This window comes from Episyrphus balteatus, chromosome 1 (assembly GCF_945859705.1).
Source record: "Episyrphus balteatus chromosome 1, idEpiBalt1.1, whole genome shotgun sequence".
NCBI classification, from domain to species: domain Eukaryota; kingdom Metazoa; phylum Arthropoda; class Insecta; order Diptera; family Syrphidae; genus Episyrphus; species Episyrphus balteatus.
In genome coordinates, this window is record NC_079134.1 from 120,246,977 (window position 1) to 120,259,727 (window position 12,751).

A 12,751-nucleotide genomic window follows, 5' to 3' on the forward strand; every position below is an offset into this window, starting at 1 on the left:
CAGGCAATTGAATCATTTTGTCTACGTTGTTGAAATCTTTGCTTGTACTATTGCATAAATAACATCTCATGGAAGATTTTGTGTCAGATAAACTGTTGCAAAGTTTGCCATCAATCATTGATAGTATTGTTTCATGTTTCACAACAAACTTTTTAGAATCAATTGATATGTTAGATCCATGAAGATTCTGCAGTTGCGTATCTGTTATATCCTTTTCAGTCCTTATAAGCTCGTCACTCTCTTTTTGAAAGTCAACTTTTAATGGACGGCAATAGCGCGGAGATGAAGGACATGGATTTTTCCACAGAACCTTTTGGTTGAATGAAAGTTGTAGTGGGACCAGACACTTCATAAAAATAAATTTATCATCGCTTTCATGGCTCTCTAAATATTTTTGATGATATTGGCTATGATCCGAACTGCCATCAAACCCCAAAATAGATATTAGCTTTAATTCGTATTCTGTATCTGATTGCAAAGATTCCAAAACATTTCTTAATTTGATCAGTATTTATTTTTTCGCTAGTGTGATCAAGTAGATTTTGCATAGATACCTCAGCGCAAGTTATTGTTACTTTAATTTCAGGAGGGTAGCAATTTTTCTTTTCTTTTTGAACCTCTTTGTAAGAGGGAAACACATTTTTGGCATAGGTTCTTATGATGTTGTACTGGTGCCTTGATAATTTTGCTTCAATCATCATAGACAAAGCTTCTAATGATGACACTCTTCTTGGTTCATCAAAACTTTTTTGTCTTTGTAAGAAACTTTGAGACGATGTTGCTTCTTTTACAACATTTGCTGCTTACTTCTGACCCGAAGCCCGTATACTCATTTGGGCAGCATAAACAAGCTCATTTGTAGGAACTGCATTTCGCAATTCCGCAGTTCGTTTGCGTTCTGTGGATTCACTGCATGTTTCAAAAAAAAAAAACTGATGGACGTCCAGGAGGTGAACAAAATTGTTTAAAAGAAATTAATAAGTTGAGCCATTTTAACTCTGAGGCAAGAAACCGTTTTTGTTGTTCGATTTGATCGTTCCCATTTGATTTTTAGTTGATGTTTGAAATTTTTTATGTCTTGTCGTAGCTCACATAAACTAGTTTCGCTGCATAACGTCTTAGGTTGAAGAAAAGTCTCAACTTCAAAAAATTTGGCATCACAAGTATTCTTTTCACTGGCCAAAAATACTTCAACCAGTTGTTTTCTTAAACACTCATTTTTTTGTGGGTCAGAACCTTGAAAAAAATTGAGTTAGATAACTAAATAAAGATGAAATTAATTCCTAAAAATGAAAAAAATAATCCTTTGTAAAACTATCATCAAGTTTTTTAACTGAAGAAGCCAAAAAAAAAAAAACAACGTAAAATCACACATTAAAAAAAAAATTACATAAAAATACTAACATTGATCGAACCTGCTACACCTTATCACAAATATCGTATACTTTGTGAAAAGAAACAGTTTTTTCTTCTTTAGACAACATTTCAAATTGCCCTTTTGCGCACTGATCTCTATAGAGCTGCTCCAGTGTGCGACGTAACGGATGCGACGTATTTGTTGACGAGCTCGGTTTTGAGTTCTTCGTTGCTGAATGTTGGTCAGCGTAAGAAGCCGTTACGAGAACGACTGTTGTACTGGGCAGTGACAAATATTCAGCATCTCTTCGATGTTCAGATGGTCACAAAGACGTCAAACCACATCGACTGTCCCAATGCAACATGGACGGCACGATAAAAACACTAATATAATGTTAGTTTTGGTTAAAATCTCAAAAATTTAGTTTAACGCGATTGTTGCACCACCTTGCATCATCATCAATCATTAATAAAAGAGTAGAAAATTGTCATAAAACCATTGTTTTGTCAATCTTACGCATTTTAACATAATTTAAAATATAGCACTTAAAATTAAAGTTTTTAATTATCAGTATTAAAAAAAAACAATACAACATAAACATCTCTTTCACTCAAAACTTTAACTCATACCAACCAAAAGAAATAAGTAGGCAAACACATTATTTCTGAGAAAAAAAAAAACTTTGAGTGTAAAATCCTCTTTAAAATCAACCTTACATTATGTAGTTTGCGGCTTAAGGAGTGCCTGTGCCTGTGTTTTGCCAATGCCAACTCACACAAATGGCATAAAACTTTACCCAATATAGGTAACAAAGTTCTCTTGATGCCAATGGAACACATAAATAAGCTAAGACCATTGGACATGAATCTCTCCTTACAAAATAAAGGATCTAAAAGTCCTTTTTGAAAAATATAATAATATACTTTATGGGGTTACCATTTTAAACTTTTAATGTACGAAAATAAATAAATAAAATTGAAAAAAAATGAAAAAAAATATTCAAAGCCTTAAATTCATTAAATTGAACTGAACAGCAATGTTTTTTCAAACCTCAAGTCCAGAGGAACTGTTGTGTATTCTAGGTTCCTTCCATTCTTGCAAATTAATTATATGCACACGACACAAGTATGGCCGAAAGTTGTAAGTCATTGGGCCTTGGTAACCCAAAATAACATTTTTTTTGTGACTGTTTATTTTTCAATAGAATCAAAAGAACATTAAAAAAGTACAATTGGTCACTTTAATACACCCAACCATAGTCAACAGAACGATATTAAAAGAAAGTTATTATTTGTTTGATGTTTGACTGAAAAATAAGCAAATAATTGGATTCCCCATTCGGGGGATGCAACCAATACCGCATACTTAGCAGTTAGAATCAGAAGTGGGATACAAAATGGGAATCTTCTCTAGTGAATCGACATTCCCAAAAGGTTATCGACAAAGACGATGACGGTGTGCGTTGTTTGGTGACACAGGCGAGTAGTTCTTTTGGGAGCTAATAATGTTTTTTAACAAAGTCACAACAGAAAAAGCAACAAATATATGATTGTGTGTTTCTGGTTTCTCTTCCTGAATGTTTGTGATTTTTCATTCGTCATTCACATGACAAATTCTATAGGGGTTAACCTTGCTATATGTTTTTTTTTTTTTTATATGAACATGAGAAAATGAGGTATATCTACCTATTTATATAGCTTTGTACTTGTACATTAGAGAAAGTTGATCATATTGCGAAAAAAGGGGCCTCCAATCTAATCAACGACAATATTAAGTGTTTTCTAATTTTAATGACAATCATCGTTTCTTTCTAATTTGAAATAGATTTAATTTAATGGCTTGACTTTTTATCGCTGACATTTTTAATTATATGACAGTAAACAAATCTATCTGAAGTTGTTTAACTTTTATCCAAAAAAATAACAAAATAAATTCTTCAGTTCTAAGAAACAATAATATAAAAAAATTGATGTTTTTTTTAAGCATTCCAATCAAAGCGTTGATTTTCCTTTACAAGTAAAAACCGGAGATTCCAGTCGATTCTTGTATCTTGAGCTGTCGGACAATTCTTATAACTTATATTACAACTTTTTCTGAGTTTGCTATTAGGTACCTACTTCGACTGTGGGGTTCCACTTTGTCCATTCCTTGTTTTGCGTGGTAATAGTCCACTTCTTTTTTTAGATTTGTGATTGCTTCATTATTTCTGTTCCTTTCTCCAGTCCCGAGTAAAAATGGAAATTGAATTTTTAAAGAAAAAAATCTTGACCGCAGCACCATGACCGCATCACCGCGTTTGCAGGAATTTTCGCCGCACCACCGCCGCAGCGCGCCGTCCGCACTATTTCATTTTGAATGAAAAATTCGGTGCACGTCCGCACTATTTCATTTTGTATGAAAAATTCGCCGCAGCATTGCCCCTGTTCTGTAACTTTTATCACTAGCGATACAATTTTTGAACGACTCTAAAATCCATTTTATAACATCAAAATTAAAGAAATTTCGTTCAAAATCATATTTTCTCCTTCATAATTTTGGAATATGAAAAAATGTTTGCTTTATTTATAGAAGAAAGTGGATTTTTTAGACATTCAAAAGCGTTTATCGCCAGTGATAAAGTTACAGAACAGGGGCCCATGATACATAATTTTGGAATTTTGAAAAAATAAAAAAAAAAACTACCGACGAGAAGGAGATTTGAACCCTAGCACTTTCAATTAGAAGTCCAACGCCTTAACCACTCGACCACCAAGTCATGTTTGCATGAACTGGCAATTTGTTACTTAAGCCAAAATAACATTGAAGACGACTTAAACATTTGTATAAGTACGAGAATAGAATTTTGTTCATACAAAATAAAATAGTGCGGGCGTGCTGCAGTCGTGGTGCGGCGGCGTTGATACAGCTATTTTTTTTTTTTTTTTCATATTTTTCATTTTTTCAAAATGAAATGGTGCTGCAGCGGTGGTTTAGAAATTTTTGATCATAGTGCGGACGTGCTGCAGCGTAGGTGCGGCGGTCAAAAAGTGCTGCGGACGTAGTGCAGCGGTGGTGCGGCGGAATTCCATTTTTACTCGGGGTAGCTATAATCTCAAGGTCATGATTTGTGCTCAGCATCAGAACTTTTCACTTACTCATATCTGTCCATTTGACTACTGATACGTATGTACACATATTCACGTATCACGTCGAAAAATATTTGATTAATTTGATTTGATTTTATTTTATTTAATTCATGAATCGCTGTACAGTGAGAAATAATTCTTATAAATAGTACAGGTTAGATTGAATACAAAAAAAAGATTATAAAATACCAAAGTTAAACTTAAATTAATTTTTATAAATTGAAATTTAAAATTTTTAAATCCTATATTTACATATTTAATAATGATTTAATGTTCTTAGCTTCACCATTGGAAAAATAACGGTTCCAATCAATTAGGTCTATGATCGGATTGTACCTACAAAGGCAGAATAATAGCTTCTGACAACTTTAATATTTCAGCAGCTTAAGCAAGAACTCTTCTAGGGCGTAGGACGCATTTAATTTTGTAACCCTGTGTAAAAATCTATGTACTGAACTTGTTACGCTTTAACGAGTAGGGTCACATAATTTGTAAGTTTTGATCCCGTATTTGTGCGACTTGCCGGAACTGAAGCCTTCCGCAACAAGTTATCATCGATTCGCCCACGGTTAGAACCTCAGCAGGTGTTCTAGAACTTACAAAACCTCCTTTCAAATATACAAAGGCCACTGACTTTATCCAAATGATTTTTACCAGCCGTTAAATTGTCGGAAAAGTGTATAAATCTCAAAATTAGTTAAAAGCGGTTTCGGGACATAAATAGGAACCCACATGAGTTTTTTAAAAAGGGATCCATGTTTCAATAATCCTAAGACTAAGTGTGTCGGGTAATTTGCCTGACAACCACTACAACCTAACCTAACCTTCAATAATCCTTTGGCGATACACATAGAAAACTTCTTGAGTCACCATGAGAGCCGAATCTGGAAGGCTGCATTCGGTATGTTCCCAATTCTTTAAGGAATTGTTCTCTGAAAATTGCCACACGCTTCGAAAAGGCAACGACTGTTCTGCAAGCCAAGCAATGTAGTGGAACACGCTCACTCAAGAAGGCAGGCAAGTCGGAAGATCGAAAACAATCGAGGAAAAGAGTCGGCTCAACTTCAGGTGTAGTTGAGAAGGGACTATGCCCTCTTAGGAATGCAAGATTATGCATTTCTCATATACATAAAATTCAAAGACCTTTCCGAAAGTATTTTTTGCTATCACTTTAATCCAAAATCTGCTTCTGGTCTTTCCTTAGCCGGTTTCCTGGTGTTGTTCAAAGTATTCCGCGGTGTTCAAACTCAAATATCCTCCAAAACTTTTTGCTTAATGGATGGTCCATACAGGCTTTTTATCAACTGGTTGTAAAATTATCAGTTTACACTTTCATCGAACCTGATTGAAACCACGTTTGCCATACTTAAGGTCCGAGGTTTTTTATTTTCAAGAAAATACCGTGTTTTATGCTTTCATAGAACTCGTGTCTTGTTCCAATCCATTTTTATCTAACCCAGTTCAGCGTTTTAAATACCGTGTTGTTGTAGAGTTAATCCATATTTTTCCCCAGCCAAAATTAGAATCATTTTTTAAACTTTGGTGTTACCTAGCCCTTTTTGTTTATAAGGCTATAGCTTACTCTGAAAGACAAACTACTTTGACCTCTTGCTGTTCGATTAAGATTTATTATGCTTCCATTGCAACCCCGTTGAGATTATTTCAACCATCTTCTCAACCAATTTCCTTTTAGTCCTTTTTGTTTGTAAATGCACAAAATAATTTAAGTTTGAATACGTGCGTTGAAACTTGATAAGCTTTCCGCCTTAAAAAAAAACATGAAAAAAAAAAACAAAAACAAAAAAAAAAGAACGACAGTAAAGAAGTGTGAGTTTAATCACCCAACGCGGTGGGACAAATAAATGAACCATGGTCTGCTGAAAGTGCGAAAAAAAAATGTTTCCGTTTTCCATCGCAAAAGAACGAGTGTGAACAACAAACCGACACTGTGGCGACGACGACGGCCATCAAGTATGAGTTTGGATATATGTCGGTATGATGGCGGCCAAATACAGTCACACTGAAGGTATTCCATTCTTCTAACGCAATTAATGTCAAAGTCTACTCGATTTCCCTTATGAAGCAGTCCAAACTACGGGTGGTAAATTAAAACAAACGGCCAACGCGTCCTGGTACATTTGTCAGTTGTCAAGCGTTCGAAGGGTATAGTCGCTTCTCTCCCTCACACTTTATTTGGAAGATGAAGAGGGTTACTTAACTTTCATCCAGTTCCATGTTATACACAGCCGAAGAGCTGGCAGAGGCCTCCTCCCTTGTGTTCTTTTCATTCCCTGTCAGCCGAATCCGGATCATTCGCAGCCAGTGGTGTTGGTGACGAGTAAGCCAAATTAGTTTATCCTAAATGTTTGCAGTTGGAGTTCTATGCTTGCGATGGCGACGATGACGACCATCGACGACGATGAGGACGGCAGATTGTCCGACTCCATATATAGTGTCTAGTATTGGACGATGGCCATGATGGATCTTTGTCCACTGACTCCGACAGCCTGTCTCTGTGATGCGACATTTTTGGATGTGTCAACAAAATTAACATGTTGACCTTAAAATACCAATAAACACATAATACACACATTTTGGGTTGGTTGGGATGTTCAGTGGAATGACCTATTGAAATGTTGGCCACGTTAAAGGCATCTTGTTGAAGAATCAATTTACATGGATTCAATAAATTATCATTTTATTTCATCCAATCAACTTATGAATCCGAAACTTGAATCTGATCCCTTATTATTTTTATGTAAGAAATCGTTCGACAACGCATGGACTGGACGTAGTATGGCAAGGACACTGACTTAGCAGAGATTTATAGGAAATGGGTATCGGAATTGGATTCAATATCAGGAAGAACATTTGCTTGAAACGACATCATCTATATACTTCTTCTGGTGAAAAAGAAATACTATTCCGAAATGCTCTCTGCAGTCATAAATTTAGAATAAAAGGGAAAAAAAATAAATTCTTTGCTTGGTGGAAATTATGGCAATACAAGATTGTTACAGAATTATACGACTGAAATGTGAATACGTGTAACAGAAACCGACAAGGACTAATTTTGATAGAAAGATGTTGCGAGGTGTTCAAATAGATTTCAACATATCACTCTTAAATATAACCTAATAAATTTCGGAAGGACTGTGCAGTGGCGTATTGAGGGGGGGGGGGGGGGGGAGGGCCCCCCCAAGCCTTCAAGATCATGTTATTATTAAGCTGATTTCATCATAATGTACATGATTAACTCAAACTTGTTAGTAAATCTAAGAGATTTAGAGGCAGCTCATTTGATTGAGCCCCCTCCAAACTCTGAAACGGCTATTTGTGTTTGTTTTAGCAAAAGCCTTAACTGACGTTGAGGATTCTGGTAATTTTTTTTTCGGATTTTAGACCAATTTGGAATTCTTCAGATCATTTTTCTAGTATTTTGACGTCGAATTACATCACCTTTAAATTTTGCAAAACTTCTTATGCAATTACGAAGTATTCGAAATGGGTTGCGGTCGAAATACTGGTATGGGTCATAATACCTTATTCAGAATACTGTAAGTCAAAATACTGTAAGTCAAAATTCTGTAAGTACAAAAATACTGTAGATATGGGCAAAATATTGTGATGCAAAATTCTGTATTTCAAAACTCTGGTTGGTCAAAACACTGTATTTCAAAATTTTGTGCATTAAAATGCTGTAAAAAGGCTGCAAAATCGTTTTCATAATGTAAAAAAGTACGTACTTTTGTTGGATAAACCTTTTTAAAAAATTATTTTCACTTTTTTCCCTTATTTTTTTGTTTGTCCATTTAATATACATAGGTAAGCACTTTGATTAATCACCAATTCCATGAAACTATATGAATATTCAATACTTCCACTAAAATTAAGGCAGTTTGTTAAGCCTTTGTGACATTTTGTGAAAATACTGTATTTTTTTTGTCACTATTTTTCAATTTACAGAATTTTGAATTATAGAACTTTGTAATACAGCATTACAGTATTTTGCTCATACAGTGTTTTAAGTTACTGGATTCTGAATTTGCACTGTTTTGAAATACATCATTTTAATCATACATTATTATGACTGTACAGTATCATACAGCATTAAGCCTTAACAATGACTTAAAAAGAGAAAACGCTATTTGTTTTTGGAAAAAAGTAGAAAAATTGTTTTTTTTTTTAAACCAAAAAATAAGCTCTCTGCATCATTATTTTTAATTTTGTGGCAATAAAAACTGTCACAAAATGAGGTTGAAAATTTTCACTTTTTGACTTTTTGCCAAAAAGTGGCCGTTGTAGTTATATCAAGCCTTAACTACATGACCTAAAAAGTGAAAAAAGTGGGAAATTTTAAGGATGGCTCAATACCTTGCTTTTTGTGTAAAATGTTTCGGATACAAAAACTTTGAAAAAAACACTACAGTAAAACCCGGATAAGTGCCTCTCGCTTAAGTGCCTAACCCGCATAAGTACCTTTGTTTTTTTAGAACCAAAATTTTAAGGATTTTTTCATAGAAAATTCATCTTTTAAGTACCTTTCGCTTAACTGCCTTCCCCGCTTAATTGCCTGGCTTTTCAAATACTTAGAATTAAATTTACTTGCAAAAAATTCTTTTAAGTACACATTTGAAACAAGTTTGAACTGTAAGAAAAATTTTGTTTCCTAAACCGCTCTAAAATCAAAAATTCTACTAAAGGTGGAAATTAACTAGTTAGCTATTTTAAACTTTCAAAGTAATTTTGTTTTGTGAAGATTACCTATGTTTTTAGTAATCAAACATGTTTTTTTTATTATTAAATAAATATAGAGATAAGTGCCTATGAGCACTTAAGCGGGTTCTGGTAAGTACCTTACCCGCTTTAGTGCCTATCTAAATAGGGGATTTGAGGTAAGGTACTTATCCGGGTTTTACTGTACCTACTTTGACCGTGAAAGGAAGAGACAGTAGCTCCTATACCACTTTCAGAACCGCAGCACAGTGCTTCACTCTTGCTCAAAGATGAATAAAAAAGAGAGACAATTTTTTCGTACATTCACCCTTTTAAAAATTATTGAAAACATTTTCAGCCCCCTCCAAATTTTTTTTCTAGATACGCCGCGCCGTGGAAGGTACTACCAGATACCAGTCAGATTTTCGTTCATAATGTGCATTTAATAGAATGAATTTTTATTACACCTAAGTTAAAAAATTGTAAAACCTTGTTTCGTTTTTCAAATAACCAGCAATAAAGCCAAAATACCTAGATTGTGCTCTGTAAGATGATATAACACTGTTTTGTTAAAACCGGGCTCCCCAACGGATGTCAGGGCCCACAAGAAACTACTTATTAAAGAAACTTGTTTATATACATAAAATATGACTCAAGTCTCATAAAAACTCTTGGGTTTCATTTATACGAATAAAGCTTAGAGAACCCTTTTTTTTGATGAATTTGGAAGATTTTTTTAAATGCAAGACATGTTTCAAAACAATGGTCCGCATACCTTCGAATGTTAGAACAAATATGTTTGGATGCAAATATGCAACCAGACACTCAAGAAACTTTCAGTTTTCAGAAATGAATGGAGCTTAAAGAGACCTTTCTTTTTGGAGGATTTTTGAAAATGCGTATTTTTTTTTTTGGCAGGGAATTTTTCGAAAATACCACAAAAAATAGATTTGCAATTTTTTTACCTGAATCTGAATCTTTATGAACTCATATCTTATGCTCAAAACCAATTTAGATGTTTTAGGCCAAAAGCTATTGGCTGCGGAATGTAAGAAAAAGATAGAAAACATGTTTCGCTGGAAACATCTCAAGAAAAAGACCTCCAAGAAACTTTTGGTTTGCAGTTTAGAGCTTAAAGACAACATTCTTTTGATGTCTCACTCGATGGATTTGGATGAGTTTTTTTTAAAAAGGTATCTATTTTTTCGGCAAGGGGTACCTCTTGAATATTTTGGATGATATAACAGCAAAATAATATTTTTGAAATTTTTGTATCTGAATGCATAATTCAAAACCAATTTTTAAAGTTTTGGTCAAAAGATACTGGCTTCAGTATGTACGAAAAAGAAAGAAAAAAAATGTTTAGTTGAAAATATCTCAAGAACTATTTAAATATAAATTGAAATTTTGGTTTGAGGTTATGAATGACTTTCGCAAAGGTGTCCTTATTTTTCGGGTCTACACTTTTTGAATGACGAAGGTGTTCCCAATCTTCTTTCAATTTATATGGCTTCCGCAAAGGTGCCTCTGTTTTACGTCCTATTTGTTATGAAATACTAAGGCGCCCCGAATTTTCCCGAAGTTGTTGAAAAAGGCGCCATTATTCTTAGTCCATTTATAGTTCGTTTATTTGAATTATTGAGAAGGGTACCTACTATACCTACAAATCATGATTTGCATGTGTATTTCACTTTTTGTTCAACATGGTTGATTTAAAAAGGATCCCAAATCTTGTTTAGTTCTTTTGAATACGAAAAGGGACTGTTCCTGTCACACTGCACAGGAAAATCTTCAAAGTTTAAACTGTAACACTACAAGAAAAACATCTAAATTCCCAGGTCCACGACATGGAAGATATAGTTTTATTGGAAAACTGTCGGTCTGCGAAAGAATGGTCTTGCGAACCAGAACTGGGATGCAATATGTCAGGATGTGAAGTAAATACCCTAGTAATAAAAAGCTTTACAAATAACAAAATCTAGAAAACGATACTAATCAACTGAAAAGTATAATTAACAGCCCAAGACATACCTGAGCTTAATATTCCAAAGATCTACTGGACTAGGCGAAGAATTCCGATTCTACGATAACTCGGTCAGTTCCACCACAATGACAATAGAACAACCGGACCTGAGACTAATGGTTGTTTCCTTAACGCTTCTTCCACAATTTTGGCACATTTAGACTCAATACAATTATTTTCACAAATATTTGTAACCTCAAATGGTATTCTCACACTGTTTGCGAGTCTTTTTAACTTCAGGTTACTTTTGTGATACTCACTGCAAAGTTACTTTTCTTCAATTATTTTAATTTAAAAACTTTTGTCCGACATTGAGTTGATAAAATTGGATTCAGTTCAGAAAGTTTTCGAACTCAAAATACCTGATTTTTTAAGAACTATGTATATTATTCTATTTTCAATACCCATTTTCTTTATTTTTTTTCTTCAATTGAGTTAATTCCTTTTTTTTTCAATTGCCAATAGTTTTAATTAATCCTTTAAGAAGCTCAAACAATAATTCCAAGAACGCCTACCACAGTTGTTCTTCTCTTGTATCGGAATTGGAAACAAAATACTCAACACCATAACGATAAGAGAAAACAAACTTATAATAACAAAAAGTATTCGCTTCGTATTTATTGGGGTAATTAGCGTACATAAACTTGTTTTTCAATTGAACACACCAACAACAACTACTAAACAAGGACTTTTGTTTTGAGTCCATTAATTATAAGGACCTTTTTTTTGTAAGCGCAATTCTATACACGCGAGTAATCAAAATTAATGACCAAACGCCCATCTTAAAGGACGAGTGCGTCACATTTCTCGCGCCCACCTCCATGTCTCTTGTCGAATATATGAGCTGAGCATGAGAGGGGATGACATCCTGATCAGCTCAGCTTACCTGATCCGTTTTGCTGGCAATATAATCAAACTGATTATTGATATTATTGATAATGGCTTTGTTTGCCGGCTGAATGAATTAAAGTTATTATTTTTTGAAGCATAAGGATAAGAATAAGGAGCAGGGCAGGACAGGACAGGACACAACAGACCAGGACAGGATAGTCTAACAGCCACCGATGGCATTGGACATCCTGTTGTCACACCCTCATTTGTGTTCACGATATGAAGGACACGACAAACAAAAAACTCCCTGTCATCTTTAAGTGGTGGATTAATAAAGGGAAAAAGACGAAGGACTTAGTGTATTGATTGCACAACACTGGCTCCGTCTTTGCTTTTCTATATCCGTTGCCGTTGTCCTCGTTGTTTGGCGTTGCTATTGGAGTCTTGTTACGTTCGATCCGACCCACTGGCCACCGGACGATATGATGATGTCGATGGCAATGGCGACACATCACGGGAATGGGGATGGATGTACAGTACATATATACCTTTGGAGCGTTATCATTATTGTGTTTATTATTTCTATTAATTCGATGAGGCCGCCCCCACATGTTGGCTCATTCCAGTACCATGTGCCCCGGCCCTTTTTCTTCGGTTCTCGTATTATGCTCGTATGTCGCAAATGTGACACATGAATCT